This window comes from Typopeltis vanoorti, chromosome 14, assembly GCF_054136105.1.
Source record: "Typopeltis vanoorti isolate ZY-2024b chromosome 14, IOZ_Tvanoo_1.0, whole genome shotgun sequence".
In the NCBI taxonomy this organism is placed as follows: Eukaryota; Metazoa; Arthropoda; class Arachnida; order Uropygi; family Thelyphonidae; genus Typopeltis; species Typopeltis vanoorti.
This window is the reverse complement of record NC_143562.1, coordinates 64,531,505-64,557,229: the sequence shown is the minus strand read 5'-3', so window position 1 is coordinate 64,557,229 and position 25,725 is coordinate 64,531,505. Positions and strand designations below refer to the sequence as shown.

Sequence of the window (25,725 nt, the reverse complement as noted above, 5' to 3'; positions counted from 1 at the left end):
ATTCAGATTCTGCGTATTAAGCCTATAACTTGGATAAAATTTAGTTCTTATTTTAATATCGTTTTCACCCTCATATTATATTTGGCCTTCGAGGTTACTAAAATTATCTGTTCTTTTTTTTTTTTATGGATGACTCGCCTCTCACCTAAATTTTCCCGCAAAAAAAATTAGTTTCGTTTTTCTATTAATTCATATCAAAGTATTATGCTGTAAGTCAGTAGTTCCCAAACTTTTATAAATCTTCTTCATTCTACCCTTCCAGAATGAATGCAAACAAACAGATTTGGCATGATAATCAACAATATGCATGTATATTTTATAATGTATAGTATATCATTTAGTACATATAATTGAAATACGCTTCATACGTTATTCTTTTGTTATAAGTTATAATATGGATATTTCAAATTTAAAGTATTGCTATAAAGGGTCGTCTTCTTGTATGTTTTAAACTATGGGCGAATTTTCATTTTTAAAGTAATTTGAAGCGTTTATAAGAGAGTACATATTGTCTTTCACTTTCTAAAACCGCCGAGGTTCTATGAGTTTGAATTCTATTCTACAGTACTGAAGGATAACCTAAACTACCTCAACCAAGCAAACGATTTTAAAAATGTTTCTCCATATGTTGTTAAAGTGTGTCACATCAAACGCTCATTCCCAGAAAACTACTCGCTCCACCTAATGGGATAGATGCGCCTCTCACTTAGGCTATAAGTGATTAAATTACATATTCCTCGTTATTTTCCGTGCTGGAAAAATTTCCATTCACTTTCGAGCATCCTTTTATATCTATATTTAATAACGTGGAGTTTTTTTTTTGCGATAGACATTTATATCATTTAAACTGTAATTACTGGTTTACGAAAAACAAAGGTAGTGACCAGATGATATTTTAATTATTCCAAAGTGTATATCATAAAGGAATGAAAAACCAACTATTTAAAAAAATATCAATAGGTTCTCTACTCGTAACTGTGCCCTGCACACACCATCTATATTCTTGCAACATCTCTTATGTGGGATTTATATATTAAAAATATAAAAGAAATTCCGAAAGTGACCGAAATCTTGCGGAGGGTACAATATTCTTCATTTGCGTTGGTATTGTACTATCTAGAAGACGCTAAACTCTATACAAAAGTCTATGCTCCTTTTATGATTGATTATGATTTCACTGACTTGAAAGCTAGGTGACTATACCGGCTCCTGGGTAGAGTTCGTCTTTTAAATTAGTTTAATGATCGTATTATCCTAAGTTCTCAATTACTTTCGAAACTAAAACTATAAGTTTAAAAGGTAAAGATTATTTAGCTACTCGGCAATAAAAGAAAATTAGATTTTTATTATTATTCTTACTTTTGATTATAGGATCTTTGCCATAGATAGGGATTATATACAGAGACATGCATGGAATTACCTTTATTGAATTACCTACGAAAAGAATCGTCTCTTAAATCGCTAAGTGATTTCACTAGATTAGACATTTTTGAAACGAATGACTAAAAGCTAGAATTCATATTCGTTTCAACAAATTTTCATACCATGGTTTTTGAATATATAAATGAAAGGTCTTCGACTGTTAATATTATTCTTCCAACATTTACTACTACTCATTAAATCGAAATTACCCAAAGCTATCCTGTTTGCAAATAAAACCCAACTTATTTGATTTCATTTTCTTACATTTATTAAAGCTCTTACTGGATCTCTGTTCGTTATTTTTTCTACCTCGAATCATTCATTTTTATTAAACAGGGTGTATGGAATGCAACAGAATTATTTTGCATTCCATACACCCTCCTTAGATACGTTAATCTTTCATTGAACAATTTTGTGCATCGAATCCACAATTTATTTCCTTATGGTTTCATGAAAAGAAGACAATTCTGTTATTTATATCCTAATAAAGGAGATAGCTATATTCGAAATATGAGTTCCATATTTCGAATAGCTATCGTCTCAACCAGTTTACCAGTTTCACTTATCCGGCTATACGTAATATTTATTTTTAGAAAGTTACTAGTCTTTCTCTTTCTGGACCACTACATTCTAATTAAAAACCTCCACTTTCCTCATTATGTAAACTCTTTACATCCACTTCAATAGTTCGTTAACAGCAGGAGCATTTAATAGTCTTTTAACGGGATCAGATACAAAAAAGTGGTAGAAATAAGAGCACGGAAAGGAACTAAGATTATGTCTAACAGCATGGGTCTGTGGTTTCGAAGAATCACTTTTTTATTACTGATTGCGGAGTTGCTTGAAACTTGGCGCGTAATGAACTGGCTTTAATTAGATGCCTTCTAACTTTACAAGTCAGCTTTCTTAAAAGTTATTCACGGAAGAATTCTGTAGCGAAATATACGAGAATTGCAATAAGCCTTTAATGTTCCGCATTCGTAATACCAGGAACGGAATTAATAGCTATCCTTTGATACAACAAAATGAAAGGGAATAAATAATTTTATCTTAATAAAGGGCCTAGTAAAATTAATGTTGGGAATGTTTCATTCCTTAGACCTTCTAAATTAGAATGACGTTGGCTATTCGTTTCTGAAAATATATTTATTAGTTAATATTTTCTCTCCTGTTTCATTATACGATTACTAGCAAAAAAAAAAAAACAACGGTGAAATTAAAAAATCTGAATATATCCAGCCTGATTCTTTTCTATGTTCCGAGTAGAAAATAATAAAGGAGAAAGCGTATGTTGAATTTAGGGACCAAAACTGAATAATTGTTGTCAGATTATAAATTAATGACTTTTATAATAACAGAAAATTTACCGAAAGTTTCTTCAAAAAGTCTTCTTTCTAAGCGAAGAATAAGAAGCGAAACGGAACTTTCCCCACGAATATAAAATTTATTGCTTCCTTGGCTCGTTTTTTGATTATTTGTCACGGACACCAAAAAGAGTTAAATCAGTCACATTCTATTATTTGAAGAGGGTGATGGAAGATTCCTGTCATCGAACGGCCAAGGCAAAGATATATCACCATCTGGGGTAGTGGAACTGTTAACAGCCTCTTGACTCCGATAGATAAGTACAACCTCATAAAGCTCGTATCATGGACTCGGCGTTCTCTGTTGCTTTCAAATAAGTGAAAGAGGAAGCATAGTATGGAAAGCCACTCAATTAATACAACACTGGCACGCGTTTTATTTCTACACGTATCAACTCCCAGTATATATAGACAAAATCATTAATATTTTATCACTATCATTCTAATTCTGTTTCGTGTTTTTCTTTCTGAATTTCTCTGTATCGTTACCAAAAAATATCGTAGAAAGTTACGATTAGTAAATTTCTCTTCACTTCTTATCGATCGAAAGAGCGACGCAGCTAACAGCATCATTTTCTCCGCGTGGAATATTCTTCCTTCCACCGTCTATCTTCGGCTGTCACTTATAATTCTCTCTGCAATTTATTTAGAAACCTATGAGAAGGATTTATTCACGATGTTCTTTAAACGCGAGACATTTTCCAATAAATCTCTTCAGATTTTGTTTTTCATTTCTATCAATTAATTTAGACCTGTGTGCTGTTCCATTTGTTTCTTTCAACAATGCGCCACTCGGAATTTTTCTCTTATTGTAACACCCACACATTGCAGCACATCGAAATAATGGCCTATTGGAGGGTTTTTACTTTCGCGCATGACGACTCTGTATTTTTATTTGGCAATTAAAATAAAGATTTTTATTAAAGTGAAAAAATGTTGCTGTTTCATTCTTATGTAAGCATTTAAATTGCATTCAAAATGTATGAAAAAAATTAACGGATACTGAAATGGTACTGCTAGAAATATTACAGGATTTTGAAGTTAACGAATTTGAAACTCTTTTATATTTACCTCCAGTTTAAGATTAAAATCATTTATATAATTTGTTTAGAAACTAGGTTTTATGTCTCTCCTTGATTTAAAACAATAGCAAAGTTTATTGGGTGAAGGAGCTATCCGCTTCTCCAACCAGAGGCTAAGTTAGATGACTAATATAAAACTTTTAATTTATATTAAGAGAGTAAGTAAAAAGACATACCTGGTTTAGAAAATAAAAAATTTGAAAACTAAAGACCAAAAAGGAACAAAATCGAGCTTGTGTGTGTGATGCGTTTTATATTTCTGGTCCCATATATATGGGACCAGCAACATGATGGTATGCTGGCCATTTGGTCGAAATCGTCATCAATAGCGCATCAGTTTTCATAATTTGAATTCTTGACCTTTCAAAATCTACAGTTCTTTGGATTCGTCATCTTCCTTGTTTATCAGTCTTATTTGTTTCATTTTCGACTACAGTCATCCCTCGACTTACGTCCGGGTTCCGTTCCATCCGGCAGGACGTAAGTCGATACATTAAATCAACAGAGTTGTAGGGTTTAGGGACTTAACCATAATAAATATATTGTCATTTTAATTTTTTAAACCTTATAAAACTGTACTGTTACTGCCTATAAAACAGGAGAATAATCACCCAAATCTTCCTCCACAATCACATCTTCATTACCTTTCTTATGTGAAGGACCAGGTGGCTGCAGCTCTCCTGGTGAACCTTTATTTATTTATTTTTATTTTATTTTATTTTTTGATGAAAATGTCCGATGTGCTTTGCTTATTCCTCTTCTTCTTTTCATCATAAATTTATTTTTAGCAAGCAAACGCATCATGTACTTTCGTTTCTACTAATAAGTAGCGTTCAACATTGGGGACCATGTCTTCAGCCATTTTGAGAACATCGCTAACTTCATAGAACATTTCTGCAAGACCCTTCACTATAAATTGATTAACTACCTCCTCTTGTTTCTTTTTTCCCCTCTTCCTTTTCTCATTCTCCCTCTTCTGCAACACGTTGTATCTCCAGTTCGACCAATTCTTCGTTGGTCAACTCCTCAGGAGCACTTCCTATGAGTTGAAGTATGTCGCCATCATTCACTTCGAGATTCAGATTTTGCTAGGCCCACTATTTCTTCACTCAATTTACTGAGATCTTCATTTTTTCAAAACTTTCAAAATCGTGCACAAACCTTGTTAATGTCTTTTTCTATATGCCACTCATACAGAAAACCACAGTTTTCTGTATGAATGGCATATAGATTTTCACTCATACAGAAAATCCCAAGCCACAGCAATATTTTTAATAGCATGCCAACTATTGAATGCTTTCCAGAATTGCATGAGAGAGTCTGTTCATTTCCTTCGGTGGCAGGAATGGCTTGTGAAAAAGGTTCTCCGTAGATAATAAGTCTCAAACACTGCAAGAACTCCCTAATCCATCGGTTGGATCAAGGAGGTAGTGTTTAGAGGGAGAAACATGACCTTGAACTTGGTGAAGATTACAGATACAAGACGGATGACCTGGGGCATTATCTAGAATGAATATAATTTTAATTCTACATTTTATTTCTCACAATAGCTTTCCATTTCACTCACATTAAGACATCCGCAACTTCTTATTTTTCTGATAATGAACTGGAAGAGTATGCTTCCTAATGTTTTTGAAGGCTCGTGGATTCTCACTACGCCATATCACAAATGGTTTCATCTTATATCCAGCCACATCCCCCCCCTAACAGAATCATAATACGGTCTTTAAGAGCTTTGAAACCAGGAATATATTTTAGCTTTTTGTAGATGAATGTCCGCACTGGCAATTTTTTCCGACACAAGGAGGTCTCATCCATAGTAAATATTTGCTGTGGCAAATAAATTTCCTTCGTAATAATTTTATACAATTTCTCCACAAACTCTTTGGCAGCCTTCTCATCGGAACTTGCAGATTCACCGTACATTTTACATTATGCAGCGCAAAACGCTCCTTAAATCTTATGAACCAGCCGGAAGAAACGTTGAATTCGTAGTCGCGGTCCTGCTTTCTCCTTGAACATGTTGAAGAGACTTAGTGCCTTAGGGGTTATGGGCCTAGTGCTAAGGGGTATGTGCTTTTGGTTCAGACCCTCTATCCATGATGCAAGTAGCTTTTTCATATCATCGATAGGACTTTGTCGTTGCTTCGTTATTATCGTCGATTTAATGGAAGCAGATCCTTTCACAGCCTCTACAATTTTAACCTTATTTTTCAAAATGGTCGTCACTGTAGAATGAGATCATTCGAAGTCATGTTCGATCACACTGACGGGCTTATCAGCTTCGTGCTGCTTTATAACTTGCAACTTCATTTCAAGATCAATTGCTCGTCTCTTTTTCTGTGATTCTTGACTAGGTTTTTTGATTGGGTGTGTAGGGACCATGTTTGCACAAAATGTCGCGAAATATTTAACGATAAATACACAAATAACCTATTTTTCAAACACAAAATGAATAGATGAACTGTTGAAGACACGTGCAGACTACCGTGGGAGGCGTTGTTGCTAAATAGAAACCTTTTTTACTTTACCCTCGCTTGCGTCTTGTTCGAAAGTATAGTCGAAAATGTTATTTACTCTTAGGGATGACTGTATTGAATATGCACATTTAAGTTGACGTAACTGAGCTTCATTTTCGACACCTTCCTCTTACCCCATGTTTCTGCTCGAATCAAGTTTGGCTCCGAATATCTTGTGTCATCCGTACCTTCTACAAATATACAACCAGATATCAGATATGTCTTTATAATTACCCCTTTTATATAAATTTATATTAATCATCTAACTTTGCCTCTGGTTGAATAAGTGACTTTGCTCCATCACCCAATAAACTTTGCTGTTTTTGTTAGTGTAAATTCTTTTTTGTCTGATTCGTTTATATAAGTTTTCACGGCGAAACTGCACGTATTGTTTTATGCAGCTCCCACCCACGACATATAAATTTAAAGTACATTAGTACTAGAGGTGAACTAAGGAATTATTATTTTGATATCGTTTTTATTAATTTTTTCACATAATCCAAAAACTCTGTTCTAAAAGGAATTTTTATAGAACAAGGAACTTTCATCAAGCCACTTCAAGTCTTCGATAAAAGCGGGGCATGGTCTCACACCGGGTGATGAGATTCATCTCCCACATAATGATATTCCCAAACACCCACCCACGGCGGCATTCGGCCACAGCCTTGTACTGTGTGGTACAAGTGACAGCTCATTCATATTAAATCATTTATACTATAAATACAGGAGTACCTCGTTAATAATTATGCATGCATTCAGCGATATACAAAGAGTGTGATACATTCTAAATCTCTTCAATTATGGCCATAAGTCGTGATTAAATAATTGTGGAATAGGCAGGATGGGTTCCTCCACTGTAATTTTAATAGGTGAACGACAAAAAAGAAAAATTTTAATAGGTTCTAAAAAAATGTAAGGCGCCGAGAATGAAATACAGTGGTGTATTAATAATAAACTAAGTGTATCAAAGCTCGCTTCATGCAGAGTTTCTCCAATCGTTATCAGTATTCTCAAAAGTAATGTCCCGTCATGATATTTACGATGTGATATTTAAATATGTTTATATCTAAAACCGTTGAACAGTTGAAATCTTAATTACATGCACGTCAAAAAAGAGAGGATGGGAAAAAGCTATTGACATTCTCTCCAGCGCGAAGCAGACTTAAGTCTTTAGACATAGATAAAGGTACCTTTTTTAACAATATATATACCTTGCTGCATTCACAGGAGTACGAAAATAGTGACTTCAAGTATTAGTTGTCATGTATATGCCATTCTCAAAACATGGGAAATGAGTATCATACAACAACTCAAGATGTTTATCTGATCCAAACTTGCTGATGGTTCGCTGAAATATTCCTCAGATGTTGAGAATTTAATCCATCTATTGGGTTGTCACTAAAATTCTGCTTTCCACAATTCATTTAAATTCAATTTAAATGAATTTTTAAACTCATTTAAATGAATTTTTAAACTCATTTAAATGTCAGGTAAAAGCTGAGATTCAGAAATTTTTAGAGAGAGAGAGAGAGAGAGAGAGAAAGAAAGAAAAATGAATAAAATTCAACCGAAATTTCCCACTTTTATATTTATAATAATATACCTTTTTATGCTTTTAAACTCCTTTCTTCTCAGTACCACTGTCTCTGTGAGTCAACAGTGAAGTAAGAATTCCAGATCTCTTTTGTTACTTGATCTTTGTATCCTATATTTTATTGTTAAGACTGATCGCATCATCTTATTTAACACACGATACTGGATACATTTTACTTGTATATGTTTCATATTCGTTTCCAGTTCATTTGATCTACCCTTGAAAAAGTCCTGCTTCGCGATACCTTACCCCTGTAGTTTGGATATCAAACTGTAGGGTTTGCAAGTTCTAAGTACACCAAAAGAAGCCACTAAATCATGTTCTGTATTTTTAAAAGCCTATATTCATTCGCAGAATTAGCCTATGCGGGATGATTTTAAAATATTGTATTGCAACTCTGAAATTTTATTTGACGTTATTGATTTATTAGCGCCTCCTATGCCGTTATCGATATAAAGTTTGTATCGACAAAAAAGTTTCAGTTTGTGGTTTACCGAGTTTAAAAGCAGTCGGATGCAATTTTTACATTCATGTAGATTGGTGACTGGCCATGAATGCATATAGTGAAGGTGTGTTTAAGAAATCAAGGGATAGATTAAGAACTATAAAAAGAACGAACAGATCATACTATTTAAACGATTGTTTAAATAGTATGCATTTGCAAATGATATGTAGAAGTTTTTTTATGCGATTTCTACTCACGAAATGTTGTAAGCCGCTAGTATATAGTACCATAGGTGAGCTAAAGATTTTTTTATATTTCTATTCATTATATATATTGTATTTTTATTTATTTGTACTTAATCTGAGGACCTGCTCTAGAGACCAAACATGGAACTTTTTTCAAGCCACTACAGGCCTCCAATAAGCGGGACCATGATCTCACACTGAGTCATGAACTCCATTTTCCGCCTAAAAACAATCGCAAACCTCCATGTTAGTTGGGGAATGAATACGCCAACTATTCGACCAACCAGGCCAGGCGTTTATCAGGTATTACTCACATATGAGATTATTGTAAAGATTTTAAAACAAGTTTTACTAATGTAAGTCAATTACATGACTAATAGGTTTAACATTGTAGAGTTTTTTTTTCAGTTGACTTTAATCTCACTTTATTAAGATTTATTACTTCAGCACTTTTTTTTCTGACCTTCCACAGCATTTCAGGAATTCTTTCAAATGTAAATATTAATATTGAGACAAATAATGCCCTGAAAGTAATCAAGCTCAATGTGATGAAATGTACTTGTAACTAAAGCTTGTCAGTGCTAGCAAAATTTGTGATCTCGAATCTAGCAGTACTGTTTGTAGGGGGGGGGGGGGAGTTTAGCATGATGGAATCGATTATTAGTTAAGATACACTTTAGCAGCAGGCGCTACCCTTTTAATGTGTCTTTAAAATCAAAATTATACGTTACATTTTACTCATCATCATGCTTGTCAAGGATATAGGCCTAGAATGGCCTGTTCCGGCCTTAGAAGTCATCGTTGAATCTCTTAAGGACGTCCTAGTTTTCTCTTATCTAATGGTTTGTAATTTAAGGCTTCTTTTGGTAATCTTTCTGCTTTCATTCTTTCAGCGTGTTCCATCAATTTATGTTAATATTTTTTAATTTTCTCTATTACTGATTCCTGGTTTAATTCTTTCACAGTTTCTTCGTGATCAAATAGTGTATACTTTGCAGTTTCTCATAAACTTCATTTCAGCTGTTATTAATCTTCGTTTGTATTTTTTGTTTTATTGTCCAGACTTCCATGCAATAGGACTGGTAGGGCTAATGTAATGTATACTTTTAGTCTGGTTTGTTTTTGAACTAGGTTAGATTTAAATATAGAGTTAATTACCTGTTATTTTTAAATATTTTGTACTTTTTAGGTTTATATCTTTTTTATTTTCATATGTAATCATACATCCTAGGTAGTTAAATGAATTCACCTGTTCTAAGATCATGTTATCTATTACTATTTTAGTTCTTAGTAGAACTTGTCCTTTAAAGGCCATCGTTTTTGATTTTTCTGTTGATATTATCATACCATAATCTTTGACTATCTCATTTAAATTTAAAATATCTTTCTGTAAGTTATCTTCAGAATTTGTAATTATTATTTGGTCATCATCAAAAAGGAGAGTGTTTACGTTCAGAGTAGGAAAAGGTTTGATACCTTGATGTAAATTTATTCCATTTTATTATTATTTCATTTAGATAAATATTAAAAAGAGTTGCTGAAATGGGACATCCCTGTCGGACTCCTTGGTTTATCTCTTTCGTACATGATAGTTCATAATTTAATCTTATTTGTATTTGATTATTTTCATATATACTTATGATAGCTTTTAGAATATTATTGCCTTTCTTTTAATATGTTAAACAAAATGCGCTTCTTTTAACTTTATCAAATGCTTTTTAAAAGTCAATAAATGTACGTGTTTCTAAGAATTCTCTTCCTTTCTCTATTATTAATTTTAGGCAGAAGGCTGGATCTATACATGATCGTCCTTTTCTAAATTCGTTCTGTACTTCTAAAATAAAGTTTTCAGAATTTATTAGTTTGTTATTTAAAATTCTGCTATATATTTTGTATCCATTTAGGTGGTAATCTTAATTTTATTTTAACGAGGAAGTGGTCGCTACTTATTTCATATCCTGTGTGAGCTCTAACATCTAAAGAGAACTTTATATCTTTTCATTTAAGATAAAGTAATCTAATACCGATTTCCATTCTCTTGCCGTCCAAGTATATTTATGTTAGTATATCTCTTTGTGTATCTCTTTCTGTAAAAGATACAAGTATATCTCTTTATGTTAATAGAAAGGATTCATTATTTTAAGGTTATAAACTACAAAGTCGATCAATTTTTTACCATTCCTGTTTAGAGTATGTTCGCCATATATTTCTATATTATTATTAATTGTCGTGTTTCCAATTCTTACATTTAAGTCTCCTGCTAATATTATATAATCATTTTTTATTTATTTTATTATATATATTTTGTAACTGATTATAAAATTCAATGTTATCATCTTCTCTTCTTTCTGCTGGGACATATAAACCAATTATTGTTAAATAACTTCTATTTTCATTCTAGCTTCTATTATTCGTCCATTCCATAATTTATAATATTTTAACTGTTTTGACAGGGAATCATGAATCCAAATCATAACACCTGCTTGTGCTATTTGGTCTATGTCAATTCCATATATATTACATTAAAATTTTCAGTTCTCATTGTTCCTTTTAATTTCTTTTTGTTTCAGTGATTACTGTTATTTGAAATTTTCTTTCATTTAATATTTGGTCAAATTCTATTTCTTTATATGATATTCCTCTTACGTTCCAGTTTTCTATATATTTTGTCGTTTCCATTTTCGTTTTAACTTTTCCATTTCAGGATCGTTTTCCATAGATTCATTTCGATTACCTTTCTCTGTTGGCTTAAAAGTAGATTAATGTTCTCCATCTTAAGGCTTTTGAACTAGCCTTCTTCCAAATTTAAACCCATTGAAGGAATAGGGTATACTGAAGGGAAAAGAGCAGATTATAGAGGGGACATAGATATAGTCCAAAAATGGAAAGATCCCATGGCCCTCGAGTACTCTAATAGCATAAGGTCATAAAATAAGAAGAGTTGGCTAATAAGGCCTTATAGGAAAGATTAAAGTGAGTGGATCTTTCTCAAAGTAGAGGAAGAAGAGGATAGATCCAAATAGGTGACCATGGGAGTGTCGCTTCTCTTACAATCAAGATGATTTCCCCTTATGGCCCTTGGTCCACGAATCCTTATTCAATATATTCGGACCAACTCACCATATCTAGTGGGCTCCCTTATCCGCCCCTCAGGGGGCGCGCTCTCTAGAGGTTACAAGGCCCCCCGAAAGATTAAATTTTACTCTTAGAAATAACTATAAAATGAATTTTTATTAAATACATAAAGGTGGAAAAAGCAGTTAAATGCTGGACTCTGCATGGTTTAATAAAATGATTTAATGAAGTTCACAATACTTCTTTAAGTCATTTCGTAACGGATTGAAGTGAGAGTATAATATTAGTCCCACCGAAATCAACGATTTAAACGAATTGGCTCCATTATATCTTAAAAGAAATAAAGGTGTTTCCTATTTTGTGTGCGTGTGATATGTTTCGGTGAATACATAATGATAAATATCATTGTGTATTGCTTTTGGCAATAAAAAAGCATAAACAAAATATGCGATATAAATATAAAAGAGGTAAGATCAATTTCAAAGAGCAGCAATACACTTATTAATTTGGCGATTTACTACATTAATAAGTGGTATTATTTTTGGTCTACATTTTTTTAATTAAAAACTCACTTTAGTCTATTATTTTGCAGTTTTTAGTTATCTTAAAGAATAACCCATAATTTAGCTTAGCCCTCATGTTGGGTTGTTATCTAAAACACTGTTTTAGATAAGCTCTAGAATCTACTCACTCATCATATGCCATTAAAGTTAATTCATTAAAATGCATATTGCTAGCCTGTCATCAAAAATATGTTACTGAAGAATACTTTGACAACAAAAACAAGCAGATTATTGCTCCTCTTTATCCAGCCTTGATAAGACCCCATCTTGACTACTGCGCGAAGATCAGGGTTTCTTGGTGGTGATGAGGAGGTGGAGAGGATCCGGGGGGAAGTAACCAAGATGGTAGCAGGTCTATGGAATGAACCTTACGAGAACAGGTTGAAGATTTGTGGATTAAGAAACTGGTTGATAGGCGGAAAACGGGTGATATGATTGAGACATACAAATTACTGAGGGATTTTTACAAAATTAATTCAGAGGAAATATTTCGGAACAGATCTGGTGGTGGGAGAACTAGGGACTCCTTGGAGTTGCCCGTATTAATAATAAATAAAATAAAATAAAACTGTTCTGAAAGAAAGAAGTAAAACAGCCTGAGAATAACGTAGCATACTTAATTGAAAAATATAAGCCATGAACGTTTCTGAATTAAGCGGTTTGTTTGTATTTGTTTCTCTCTGTGTAGGAACTTCTTATTATAACATAAATGATGCCTCCTTAAATTTCAGTGTTTAAATTCTTACACATGTAGTCATGGAAACATGACGCCACATTTGTTTGGAGCATATAAAATAATTTTGTTATATATAGAGAGAATAATGTTATTGTTACTTTAGAGTGCAAATTTCGAAAACAGTAGTCTTGGTTTTCTTAGCAACCATTACTACTATTATCATGGAAAGGAAAACCTGTTAAATAGCATCATCAATAATAAAATTTCTCGTAATATTGTAACGAATAACAATTTAAATTTGTCCAGTCTTAAGCATCTAAAAGTGCCCAACAACCACTTTAGTGCTGGGGACATACTACCAGCACTAAAGAGAAAGTCCAGAAGAGAGAACACACGATTAGCAAAGTTAAGACACATCTCAGGTATTAATTGAAACTACCAAGTCTGGCCTCAAAAACAGGTTTGACGGATTATTTCATCTTTAGCCTACGCATGATGTCATAATGTGCTATAGCTCTTTATCCTTTCCGAGATGAACACTTAAATACATCATGTGTATCGCGGTATTACGTGTAATCCAACTGCCATTGATCAGGTTATTATTTATAACCTACCAAATGGAAAAGAGTTGAAGCTAGTAGAGGAATTACAGAAACACCATATTGGAATAATTTTTCTTCTGAGATTCGAAGAAAACCAAAATGGTGAGACCCTTCTAAATAGTATAGGATTATTTCTTCAGGGAATGAAGGAAGTAACTATACTATTCAACAATAAACAAGAAGATAATCTAGAATCGTAGTCAGTATCAAACACAGTGATATGGAAATCTGTAAAAATGATAAACAGGACAGTGAACCTTATTTATGGCCATGGTTCCAAGGACGTTCTAGTGGAGGAATTTTTCTGGTCATCATAGAGATGATTGCTATGAAGAAACAAAGGCTATTTCTTGGTTTCCCATGTCTAGGAAGTGAATCCTCGTTACTGTTCAGGATATGGACAAATTATTATTAACTGCGTGTGCATCGAGGATCTGCATAAATTAACCTAATGAGACATGCACAAAACAAAAGTATTACCTGTAGTTATGTTGATGTCAGAATGATCCAAGATTCAAAGTGTACAGGATGTTGGAAATACAAATTGACCACCAACAGTGTTGGCCAGGATAACTGATTGTCCTATCGAAAAGAAACGTACGATAAAGTTATCATACGTTTAACTTTGTTTAAAATCAAAGTTAAATAACTCTCATACAAAATGTTGGCCCAGATATACAACTTTTATTGTGTAAAAATTTAAAAGCAAAAGCTAAACTTTAAAGAGTGTGAGCGAAATGTGAAGAAAATATTCATTGAGTCAGCCAGAAGGTTAAGTTTCCTGCAATGATAGCCAAGTAACAACACATCGATGAACAGAAAAGAGAAGCAGCCCATGAAAAGTTGAAATCATTTAAGGTTAGTAAACCAGGTGGTACTCTTAGAGAATATAGAGAAAAATGCCTCTGGCGTGTGCTTATGTTATGTAATTTCTCAAAAAAAGTGTTCACACATTACTGCAAATTATGGAAATATTCCAATAGAATCCTAAAAGCACGTTTTGCCATTGGTATTTTCGGCACCAAGGAAGAGAGCCCTTGAGTGTTCCACTCTTACATAGACAAAACCACTGTTAGGATATTTGCCGTCCCCAAAAATTCAAGAAAATGTGTTAAAAATAAACAAGACATGTCTTTTTATGGTTGAGATACAATTTTGCCTGTTTTTTCCCACCGTCCAAACTTGCCTTAGTTGCTTAGTGTATTACGACAGTCTTGCACATACAAGTATGTGTATACTGTATGTATGAGGAGTCTAGTAGAGATCCTGAAACTTCGTGCGGTAGCCGTTGTGCATCTTTCTTGCCTTCGTATATTGCTACCTCGTTATTTCTGCTGGTTCGTATAGACAAACGCATGCGTGCGCACACACAAACGAATGAGGTATAATAATAATATACTACTTCATAGCCTGTTAAGCTAGCTACTCACAATTATTCTGTTCTGTTGTAGAAACTTTCGTAATATTAATCTGAAAAAAAAAGCATTTTACATGCAGAAATACTGTATATAATTATCACAGCACCGCTCTCTTTCATTTCAGTTGAGAGTTCAAATAAAAGTGGGCCTAGTTTGGTATAATGAATGTCATGTTGCTGCTCGAGATGTGAACCATTCTTTGCTCTCTTTCTCTTACCTTAAGTATTTAAATAAAGGAATCTAAAATATTTTTTTAAAAAGCTGCTATGCGCTTTTTCTACAATATGTACGAAATTTTGATTTTCAGAATCAACATTTTTATTAGTTCAAGTCCGTCTATTTTAAAGATTAGCGTTAAAATAAAAATATTTGAAATAAATGCTCGTTTCTAATAATATTAATAATATTTTATTTTTGAAGATTTTGCTTTACTCATATCATATTTGGTTTTCACGATAGCCAGCAGCCCTTTTTGAGTCAAAAGAGAGGATCCATGCAAAATGCAGCGACTATAGACTCGGTGATACAAATCGACATAACTGGGAAACAAATATTTAGTTATATTATTTATCGTTCTGACAGTCCCACAATATACTAGCACAGTTAGATTTTTTCCATAGGTTTTACAGCCTTCCTGCAAAAGGCTTTAAACTTTATGGTACATTACTACCGTAGGTGGTCTAAGGTTGTTTGTATTTTATTTATTTATTTTACATAATCCACAAAAGATCCTGCCTGCTCTAGAGACCACACACTGAACATTTTTTTAACAAAATTCAGTCCTCTATTAAGCAAGGCGTTAATCTTAAACCGGGCGATTAAATTAATTTCCCGCCTAAAGATATTCACAAACACAGCGGGATTAGAATCCATAGTTTGCTGGTTGAAGAGCTGGAACTCCAACATAGCTGCAATTCGGTAACCCTGGTTTAGAGACCAAACAGTATTTTCAAGCTACTTCAAGACTCCCATAAGCAGGTCAGTAGTCTCACACTGGACAATGAAAATCATGTCACCTAAAGATATTTACTATCATCCATACCGCAGTGGCATGAATCCTGGTCTTATATAGGTTGATGACCAATGATCTCCACTCTGCCAAACCAGGCCTGTAGTATAATAGTATAGATTAACAGAGAATTCACTGGCTTTATTTAAAATTCTGTCTATTCTCTAAGGACAACTCAAAAAGAGTTTTGAAGCTATCATGTTAGCGAATCCTTAAAAAAATTACTAATGAAAACCAATGTAACCTCAGTCGGAATCGTGCCTTTCAGATAATCCATTGCAGAATCAGCCATTGAAAGGGTACAAGTACTTGAAGCATACTGCAAATTCAAAACTTTTGTTTGCCTTTACTAGAGCACAAATGAATATTTTTATTATTAAGATGAAAATTCTTTGTTTGTTTTCAGAAGGGGAAAAAATATATGCATAAGTGCATGTTGTTCCAAACTGCCCAAGATCCTTACATACCTTTCACATTAATAGAAAATAAATTTTGTTCTTATATTCAGATAACTCACAAAAATTCTTGTCGACGTAGTCACTGCAAGATCCGAAAAAGTTCATATATAATTTAATACTTCTAATTTCGTCGAACTCAAAACTTTAATGACTGAATATTGTAGTTCAGATCTACGCGCATACATTTTTGCATGCGTGCTGAGAACTTTGCTAATGGAGGCATAGAGTAACATAAAACGAAACCTTGTCTGTCTTCACACACGGGGTTCTGGTTAATCTTGAATTCACTCATGTCAGTAGTGTACACTAAGTTTCAAATCTTTCGTAGGAAGGAAACAAAAATGCTTGGAGATTGTACACGCTCGTGAATGAACTTTATCTGTAATCTGCGTCATACAAACGTCACTAACATATTTTTTGTTTCGTTCACACGACCCAGCTGACTCTGATATTATAAGAAACTCACGATGTAACTAATTATTTTTGCAGACTTACTGAGAGCGCTTGCAAGTAATATTTTTTAATCATTCGGCTAGCGCTAAGTTGAATAACGATGGCACTGTCATGCTCGCGAGCAACAACTTGTCTACACCACTGTTTTTTGCGAGTATGCTGCAAGACGATAGGAGAAAGACATATCAATAACATTGGTTGATTGTTTTAAATTCAGAAGCTGAATATCTTTAGTTGGCATGTTAACTTGTTTGTAAAGCGAAATGGTTAAGCAACCATAGCTCAGCTGCGGATTATTATTTTCTAGAAGTTAAATTAACATTTCCAGTCTCATGCCTCAGCTAATTATTCATCAGATATATATAGAAAATCAGCAGTCTTAAGAGAGAGACAGAAAAATAATTCAGAAAATAAAAGTACTAGCACATCTAAAGGACTGTATCAGAATGCTTCTAAACATTTGGAAGTGAATTTAAAAACCATCTTAAGCGAAGTGAAGTATGATGCTAGTGTAATTCTAGCTTAACTTGTTCATGACTATTTGATATTAATGGTGAGAGTTTGTTAGAAAAAGTAAAAAATTTCGCAGAGGACCTTATAAATATCAGAGTGAACTTAATGTGATAGAAAAATATGTTTTTTCTTATATCGATTCCACACATGAGAGATCACAGAATCTATGGCATGCTGATGTTGTGATTGCAAAGGATTTAGGGAGAAGGAATCTGTTAATATATATATATATATATATATATATATATATATATATATACACACACACTTTTTTTTGAAAAGCTGGAGAGTGAATTGAAGCAGCAATTGAAATGCTTCATACGGAACGCTATTCCATAAGATCAAGTGTAAAAGGATGTTGGGCAGCTGCTGCTGCTTGTGATTTTAACAGGCTTAGTGGAAAGTGGAAGAATGATGAATGTCATTTCAGTGGAGAAGTACCACTAGTCCACTGAGCTAGATTATTTGAGACAGCAGTTGCGCTGGTTTGTGGCAAAGGGATAAGTGATCAGCCTAACCGCTCGCTCATCGGGGCAGCATCGTAAATTTTAGGGAGAATTTTCATTTACAGTGTACACTGTACATGAAAATTCTCCCTAAAAAGTGTACAGAATATTCTAAAGTTGGATGGATTTGAGATTTGTACAGATGTACAAATCTTTAGTTAGCAGCTGGATGGTAAAAAGTGACCTTTAGAACGGAAACGGATACCGGCTTTTTTTAGACTGAAAGCTATTAATATGGCATTTTTATGCCAGTAGAGATTACAATCCGAGAAGAGGGATTTAATACAGTGGTATCTCGCTATTCAGAACTAATAAAAAACGTGTTCTTTCGGATTAGAGAATTTTCCTCTAAGAGACAACAATAGCTAGCGTTTAAGACAAAACTAATCAGATTCTAATGATACATCAATTTAATTCTGTAAAAAAAATGAAGTAACTGATAGAAAAAAGCTACTGTACTGCAATGTATAACTTAAAAAATAATACAGTACACAAGTTTATTTTAGTAAAAAAATTTAGTTTGTATGTACCTGTATTGTTGAGGATTCTGATTTAATAAAATTGCATAGTTCAGTATAACTTAATTTGTGTAAAAAATATCACTTTCTTGTACAAAACACACAAAAAAGTTTCACAAAATAACACAAAAAAGTTTTTTTTTTTAATTTTTTTTACAACTGCCTCTTCATGTTTTACTTTTTTTTTCTTCGAGTTCTTTATCATTATCTTCTAAATCATTCTGTAGCGTCATATTTATAATTTCAACATCTGATTTGATTTCGAATTCACTTACAGTTCTACCTGTGATCCATTCCGTAACATCTGTTTGTGTAATTTCAACAACTGGATTTATATTTTTAACCAAATTCTGCACGTTTTGAATTTCCTCTTTTTGTGTATCACCGTAGTTATCTTCGTAAATTCTAGAAGGCCACAGTTTTTTCCATTACGCTCGAATTGCTTCAGGTTTGACGGCTTCCCAAGCAACAGCAACTGGGAATGCTACATCCTTCAAATTTATATTTTTTTTATTGATGTGGTAACGTCATAATTCCGGGAAATTACATTAATAATAATAATAATATGTAATAATAATAGTTTAAATAATTATTTAAAAAATAATAGTACACAAAATAATAATACGTAATAATAAATAAAACATTTTTTTCTTTCAAACCGCTTCGGACTACTGGAGGGTTCGGACTAAAGAAGTTCGGATTATCGAGATACCACTGTACTGCCTAGGATTTGTGAATTATTAGTGGTAAGGGAGTATGAAATGAGAAAGGTTCTAAATCTTCTTCTCTTGACGTATGTCAAACCAAAATAAAACATATTTTGAAGTATTTTCATTCCGAAAGCAAGTCACGACGAACACAATTCTTCTTAGTCTCACGTAAAGTAGCAAATTTCTTAATTTCGTAAGAATACAAATGATAGAATGTATCTATTCTTTATTAACATAGCTAGCTAGCTAGCTTTTATGCATGCAATAACTCCTGTGTTTTGTTTTCTATGTACGTACTGTACATCGAAAGTTTTACTAAAAGTAAGAACCATAATTCCTTTGGAAACAGTAGACAAACTTCAAAAGATTTCGAAAGCGATCAAGAGCTTGAAAAAATGGTTTGCTTAAAATACAGGAAATCTGCACAGCAGCTTGTATAATGGCCTTTTGTTAGTGTTTTCGATTTCCGACCCCCCCGCTCCTCTTTTGGCATGGCCAAGAGGTCAGTGAAACTTTAAGAGTAGTTATATTGATATAAAATAACGATAAATATTTATTATCCTATAAAAATAGTTTTAATACTCTCAAGATGAAACTTATTTAGCTATTAGAAATATTTCAGAACATTATGAATATCATCGAAAATTAATGAAAGCGTTCTCGAATTTATGGGTATATGTGTTGCTCTTGTCATATCCATCCTTCCAGGACGAGTTGATTCCCTTAATTAGGGGTTTTAGGCAATTTAATGCCAACCTTCCATTCCTTTGCTTCATTCCTAGTAGTTATTTTATGTCTGTAGATGTGTGTGTGTGTTCATGAGGCTTGTTTGAGGGATGTAAAATTCAAGTTTCTGGGAGAAACAAAAAACCATAATACTTCCGTTTGAGACCCGCTAACTTTCCTTCACTTGAAAAGCCCTGATAACGGTTCTTTCCGTCTTGGGATTCGAACCCCAGATCTTTCAAATGAAAGAACTTCGTCTATACCGAATGAGTACAGCGACTCCATCATATATAAAATATTTGTTGTAGCTATCCGTTGTTTCTGTATACAAGTGTTATTAAATAATTACAAGATTTTCAGTGTAATAAACCCTGTTGACAAGAAATTTTATGAAATGTATTTTTAAAATCGGAACAAATGATTTTAACTTTTGTAATATTTTAATAATTAAAATGTTACAAAAGTTAAAGAAATTTATATTTCGACATTTAGCATTTTTAATCTAAAACCGTAAACTAATATTCATTTAGCAGTGCGACCTCTGAACTTCCTACTTAATCGATTATCGCCAAGATTCAGTCTCTATAGTTTTATTGAACACAATGCCTAGGCATCTGTCTTCACGCAGTGCTGGTTCCAAGATAAAGATTAAAATCACGAATCGGCATCAATATAATGGCGTCAGCTTGCGAGTGGGGATAATCATTTTGCGGTTCGCAAAGTTTAAATCATTTGTAACGGTTTAAACGTATTTTATGCTTCGGAGAATGGTAGCCAAGACGCTGAAATAGGAAAAGTTCTGTACATAATCTTTAGGGAACCTTTTTTGCGTAAATCATCTAGCTCTCTACAAAAACTACGAAGAAGTTGAGAAAATTTAATAATTCTCCTGATATTTATCGTTTCGGTACTATAACATTGTGGGGCATATTTTTTTTTAATGTACCCTATTAAATCTTAAATTGAGTATTGCAGTAAAGTTTAGTAATTGGCTTGAGCCATTAAAAGAAAAGCGCAATCAGCCTAGCCAACTGGTTAACATACTTCGTTGCCTAAACGTGTTTGGCCAACGAAATATATTAACAACCCTACTTGCTGATGTGACCACCCTACTTACTGAAGGCTAAAGGTGGCTTGAAAAAGCGGAATTCTATGTTTGGTCTTTAGAGAAGAGTTCCAGATTATCTAATCCTCAATCTTCCCACTATACGAAATGTGTAATACGCTTTCATGAGCTGGATGTCGTTATATAGATTTACTGCCGAAGCAACCGAGGCTAGTGTATTGCCTATTTTGTAGAATGAAAACTCCGAGTTTTAGGAGGCATGAGATGCACATATATAACATGATTTTTATTTACATTCAGCTACTATCTGTGAATATAGTAACAGGACTGTTGTTGTTACATTGACGCTTCCATGGTATAGACGGTAGAATATATCTCTCTGTTGGAAATAATTGATATCCCTTCATCGACAAACGTAATTTTAAGATTTTTCAAAAGTGGCTATTAAGCTCTGTCAGTGATTGATGATTTTAATTCAATAAAACATTCAAATCTAAGAACATGCAACTGACAGGCATTATGTCTGTCATAACTCTTCACCAGAAACTTGGCTAACTGATAAAACTTCTCATTAAACAAAGGACTTGTAGGACATATTAAAACTGTGATAGAAAATAATAGCTATAATGATGTCGTTTACATTTATCACTTTGGAATTTGATTGCAGAAAAGTGCAGTTAGTTTCAAAATAAAATTATTGGATAAATATACGAATGATAGGTAGGTGTAATAAGAAAATGTATTAAGCAGAAATTTTTTTGTCTTAGCTCAATCATGAGACTATAAGTTTACAACCATTTGTGCGTAGCAGTCACATTAAAAAATTAAGAAGTTTCCTGAATACTAACAGATGGATAAACGAATTAAATTATTGGTCATCTCAAAAAAGAAATGTTTCTTTGTGAATAACAGAATCCGCGCCAGGCTGTTTGGATATTATCAAGACAGTCTGATCTGTGTCGATGTTGCGCAATTCATGTCACAAAATCTACGCTTATTCACTTAACATTGATCTAATCCTCATTAGAACATTTACTAATGAGGATTAGATCAATGTTTCATAACTGGTCATATGTCATTCCATGGGTGGTTTGAACTTAAAACTGAATTAAATAATCTGGAGTCATGCTCTATAAACCAATAAAGTACTTCTTTAAAGCCAAATTAGACCTCCAGTGAACCGAACAATGGACACACACAACCATCATTTGCCATAAACAGTTTCATAAGCATTTACGATATAATAAAATTTGAAACAACTACCTGTTGGTTTCCAAGTGCACACGCAATTTAGGCTAGCAAATATGTGTGGGAAATTTTTGAACCCTGATTTAAACCTTTCCTTACAGTCCAATATCAACATTTTAAATTAATAAGCAACAATGAAAAGGTTTTAAGCTTTGTTGAAGAATTGAAACAAAGCAGATTATACTGAAAGATGTAACTTTTCAGCAGTTAATGACATACTGATCTTAATGAATAAACAAATACGGAAAGTGGCTTGCTAAAGTTGCGGATGTATTTTTATTTGGAAGTAGATACAGAATTAATCACACAGCACGTTTCTCACCTAACAAGTAATTTTACAGGAAGTTTCATTTCCATAACTCTTTATTCCACTGACTTCCAAAGTCAACAATTCTGTTTTCCTTTATATTTGCTTATACGGTGCCGAGAAGTCAAAAACAGTTTGCAGTATGAGAGATTTACTTATGCATATCGGAGAATATTGAGCTTGGTGCTAGAGTCAATATATTACGTTTTCTTCCCATATGTCATCAGGAAGATTGAAGGAAATTTGAAAATCTGTACTTATGCCCAGATAAATTTTGGAAATTAATACTACACAGAAACATCACTTCCTTTAAATTTTGTTCAGTTTAAATAAAAACTACTTGTGGTTTGGCTTAATCTGAATTTATTACTGTAATAATATCCCCCCCCCAAAAAAAAAACATACTTCTTTGTGTTTTAAAATATTATGTAGTCGAAAGCTTGCTTGACCGATTATAGTAAAAACTAATGTTACACTAAATCATGAAACGTGTAAAAAAACGTACCAAGTTCTTTGGCAAAGTGAATAGTTTCTCCACTCTCCAACCACTGGGTCATAAATTCGAATCCCACAATAGGGGACATGAAGGTTTGTGAATGTATATATGTGGGAGATAAATTTCAACGCACGGTGTGAAACCATCATCCTGCTTATTGGAGACATGAAAATTTTCTATGATTGGTCTCGAGAATAGGATTTCCGGAGTATTTAAACTTTAGTTCGTTTATCACAGTACTAATGTATGATTGGTTTACAATCATACATTAGTACTGTGATGATATTAATACTGTGACTTCTGTAGATGATATTCACATAAAAAATAAATACAAAGATTATAAAATAGATAAAAAAAAGCGACTTTTAACAAAATTTTTATATTTTGAGAAATCACTGAGATGTTTCAATACGTAGAAATATACTAAAATATAAGCATTTATGGGAAACGTGTGACTGATTTTAGCGTTAATAGTTTTACATATGCTACAATTAAAACACAATTTTTCTCTCTCTGGAAACAATATACTTTCTCAGGGACATGCGTAGGAGCTTCCTGTAGTTGGAATCCATGGGTTGTTATTTTACTAAGGATAGTTATAACTTTCTCTAAATTGACAGTCTTTACTCTTAGCTACCAACATGTTATTAGCAAGCAACAAAAATACAACATAACTATGAAATTCGCCAAAATGACAATGAGTTTTCCTTGTGTTGTACTAAACTGTTATAAATTCTCTCTTAGATCCTTCCTAGGAAGGGATTCAAACTCCACCTTCTATGCTACTGCTTTGCATTTACAATATGGAATTTCTATAGAAAATGTAAAATCTGTTGCTTTTTATGTCATGACATGGTTAGAAAAATGAAAGAAATGTCTCTTCGTTATGACATTATAGATATTTTAAAACTTTTACCATAACAATATTACTATGGCTACTAAGGAACATTCCAGCACATCACATAATTTGTTTTCTGATTTGTGGACGTTTATTACCTGATTACTCTTTTCCTTTCTATCCTATAAATAGTTTGTTGTTTGAACTCATGAGCTGTTTTAAACTTTTCGTAAACATAGGAAAATATTAGATTTATTTTAAATTTGCACATTACTACTTTGATCTGAGAGATACTCACGAGACACCCTTCTGAAAATTAAATTTAAACACTTTTACTTTTAGCCATAAAAGTTGCATATTTTAGGTAAACTAGTTGGAAAATGACAGGATAGAAGAAAATGATGTAAAAATAACTTTAAATGGAAAAAAAGAAATAAATAAATTAAGGCTGCAGAAATACCGGGTGATTAAAAGCCATAGAGCCAAAACGATATAAGAGCGTATGAAAATGTAAGCAGAAGGAAGAGCAAGAATGCAATTAATATAAGGGGATAAAGAAAAAAAAACAATAAAAATGAAAGAGGAACAGAAAAAGGAAGACATTCGTGGATACATGTGTAGGGGGAGATGAGAACAACTCCGCAAGGTAGCGTATTAAGTTCTTTATGTAATATATTATTCAACAAATGAAATGGAAGAAATGACTGTCGTGCTGATTAAGATATCCTTACCAGAGAATTCATTCTTAAATTCAAGGCCATTATAATGTGCTAATCCAACCACACATGTCATTGAGTTCCCTTCACTTGGAAAAGCTTTTCCCCAACATGAGTATAATCTGTAGAATGCCCATTGTAAGAATGAATGCCCATAAAGACAACAGTTCAGCATTCGTTTCCTGATACAGTGTCTTGTCGCATAGTGAATTGAATCATGAAACACAGACGCCGCTAGGATAACGTGTATTTTGTATTAGACGAAAAAAATCAACTAGAATCATTTAATTAAGAACTCATTTAAGATGAGTGCTGTCATTTCCTACTTTAAAATGCCACTTTTAGGCAGCACTGGCGCCATCTTGTACTAGGTACCAAAGCTATAGAGATGTGAGATGCTACTTACCCATACCGGTAGGAAGAGGAGAAGTCTGCGCCGGAAAATGAGCCAGAGAACAGACACACACGCACACTTTTACGCACACGCACAAGCCGATCTGTTCAGTTTTCAACCACCGGTAAAACGGAACGGGTCGTGTTCCATGACAGCTTCCGTAGAGCTTCAACGAATATTCCTTCGCTGTTTTTTTCCGAGTTATATCAAACCACAGGTGTGATGCAAATAATCTCCCTACACGCGCACCCTGAAGTCCTACTGTGTTACCCCCTTGTCTCCCGCAAACCGAGACGCCAAGGAACTGCTGCGAAAGGATGTGGGATGCGCGCTCCGTGTGCGCGGACGATCGAAGCTTACGGCAGCAGCAGCAGCAGCGTGGGACTTGTCCATTCCAGCACTTATCGAGAGGCAGGGGAAAGAAAACTCTCGCGACAAACGACCTTGACAAACGTGAGCGGACTGACAAATGGAAGAGTTAATAAGGAGTCCAGGTACTTGGCAAAACATGTTGACGAGGATACGACGAAAAGGGGAGGCGGTTGCCATGGTGCATCTAGTCATGATGCAACAGTTGTTACAGCGTCACCCTTTATCTTGCAGAATATGTGCGACAACGGCGAACTCACTTCATGCCGATCGGGGGAACATTTGATTCAGATACATGTGTGTTACGGCTGAGAGAGAAAGAGAAAGAAATCCCTTCTCTACATAAACAGGACTCCGCAGTCGTGGCGACTGCGGAGTCCTGTTTATGAGAAA

The 25,725-nt window shown here is 33.7% G+C and overlaps 1 protein-coding gene across 2 annotated transcripts in view; it reads right to left on the bottom strand.

The window, feature by feature from the left end:
• The window catches only part of LOC150099547 (putative G protein-coupled receptor CG31760), a 365,151-nt gene extending 339,911 nt beyond the window's left edge, over positions 1–25,240 (bottom strand). The window contains exon 1 of one of the 2 annotated variants that reach the window (XM_090403832.1): positions 24,976–25,240. The gene's annotated coding sequence lies outside the window, so the exon portion shown is untranslated. Of the gene's footprint in view, positions 1–14,067; positions 14,160–24,975 lie in introns of those variants that run through there. The other variant, XM_090403834.1, reaches the window with a different exon arrangement.
• Between the last annotated feature and the right edge of the window lie 485 nt (positions 25,241–25,725).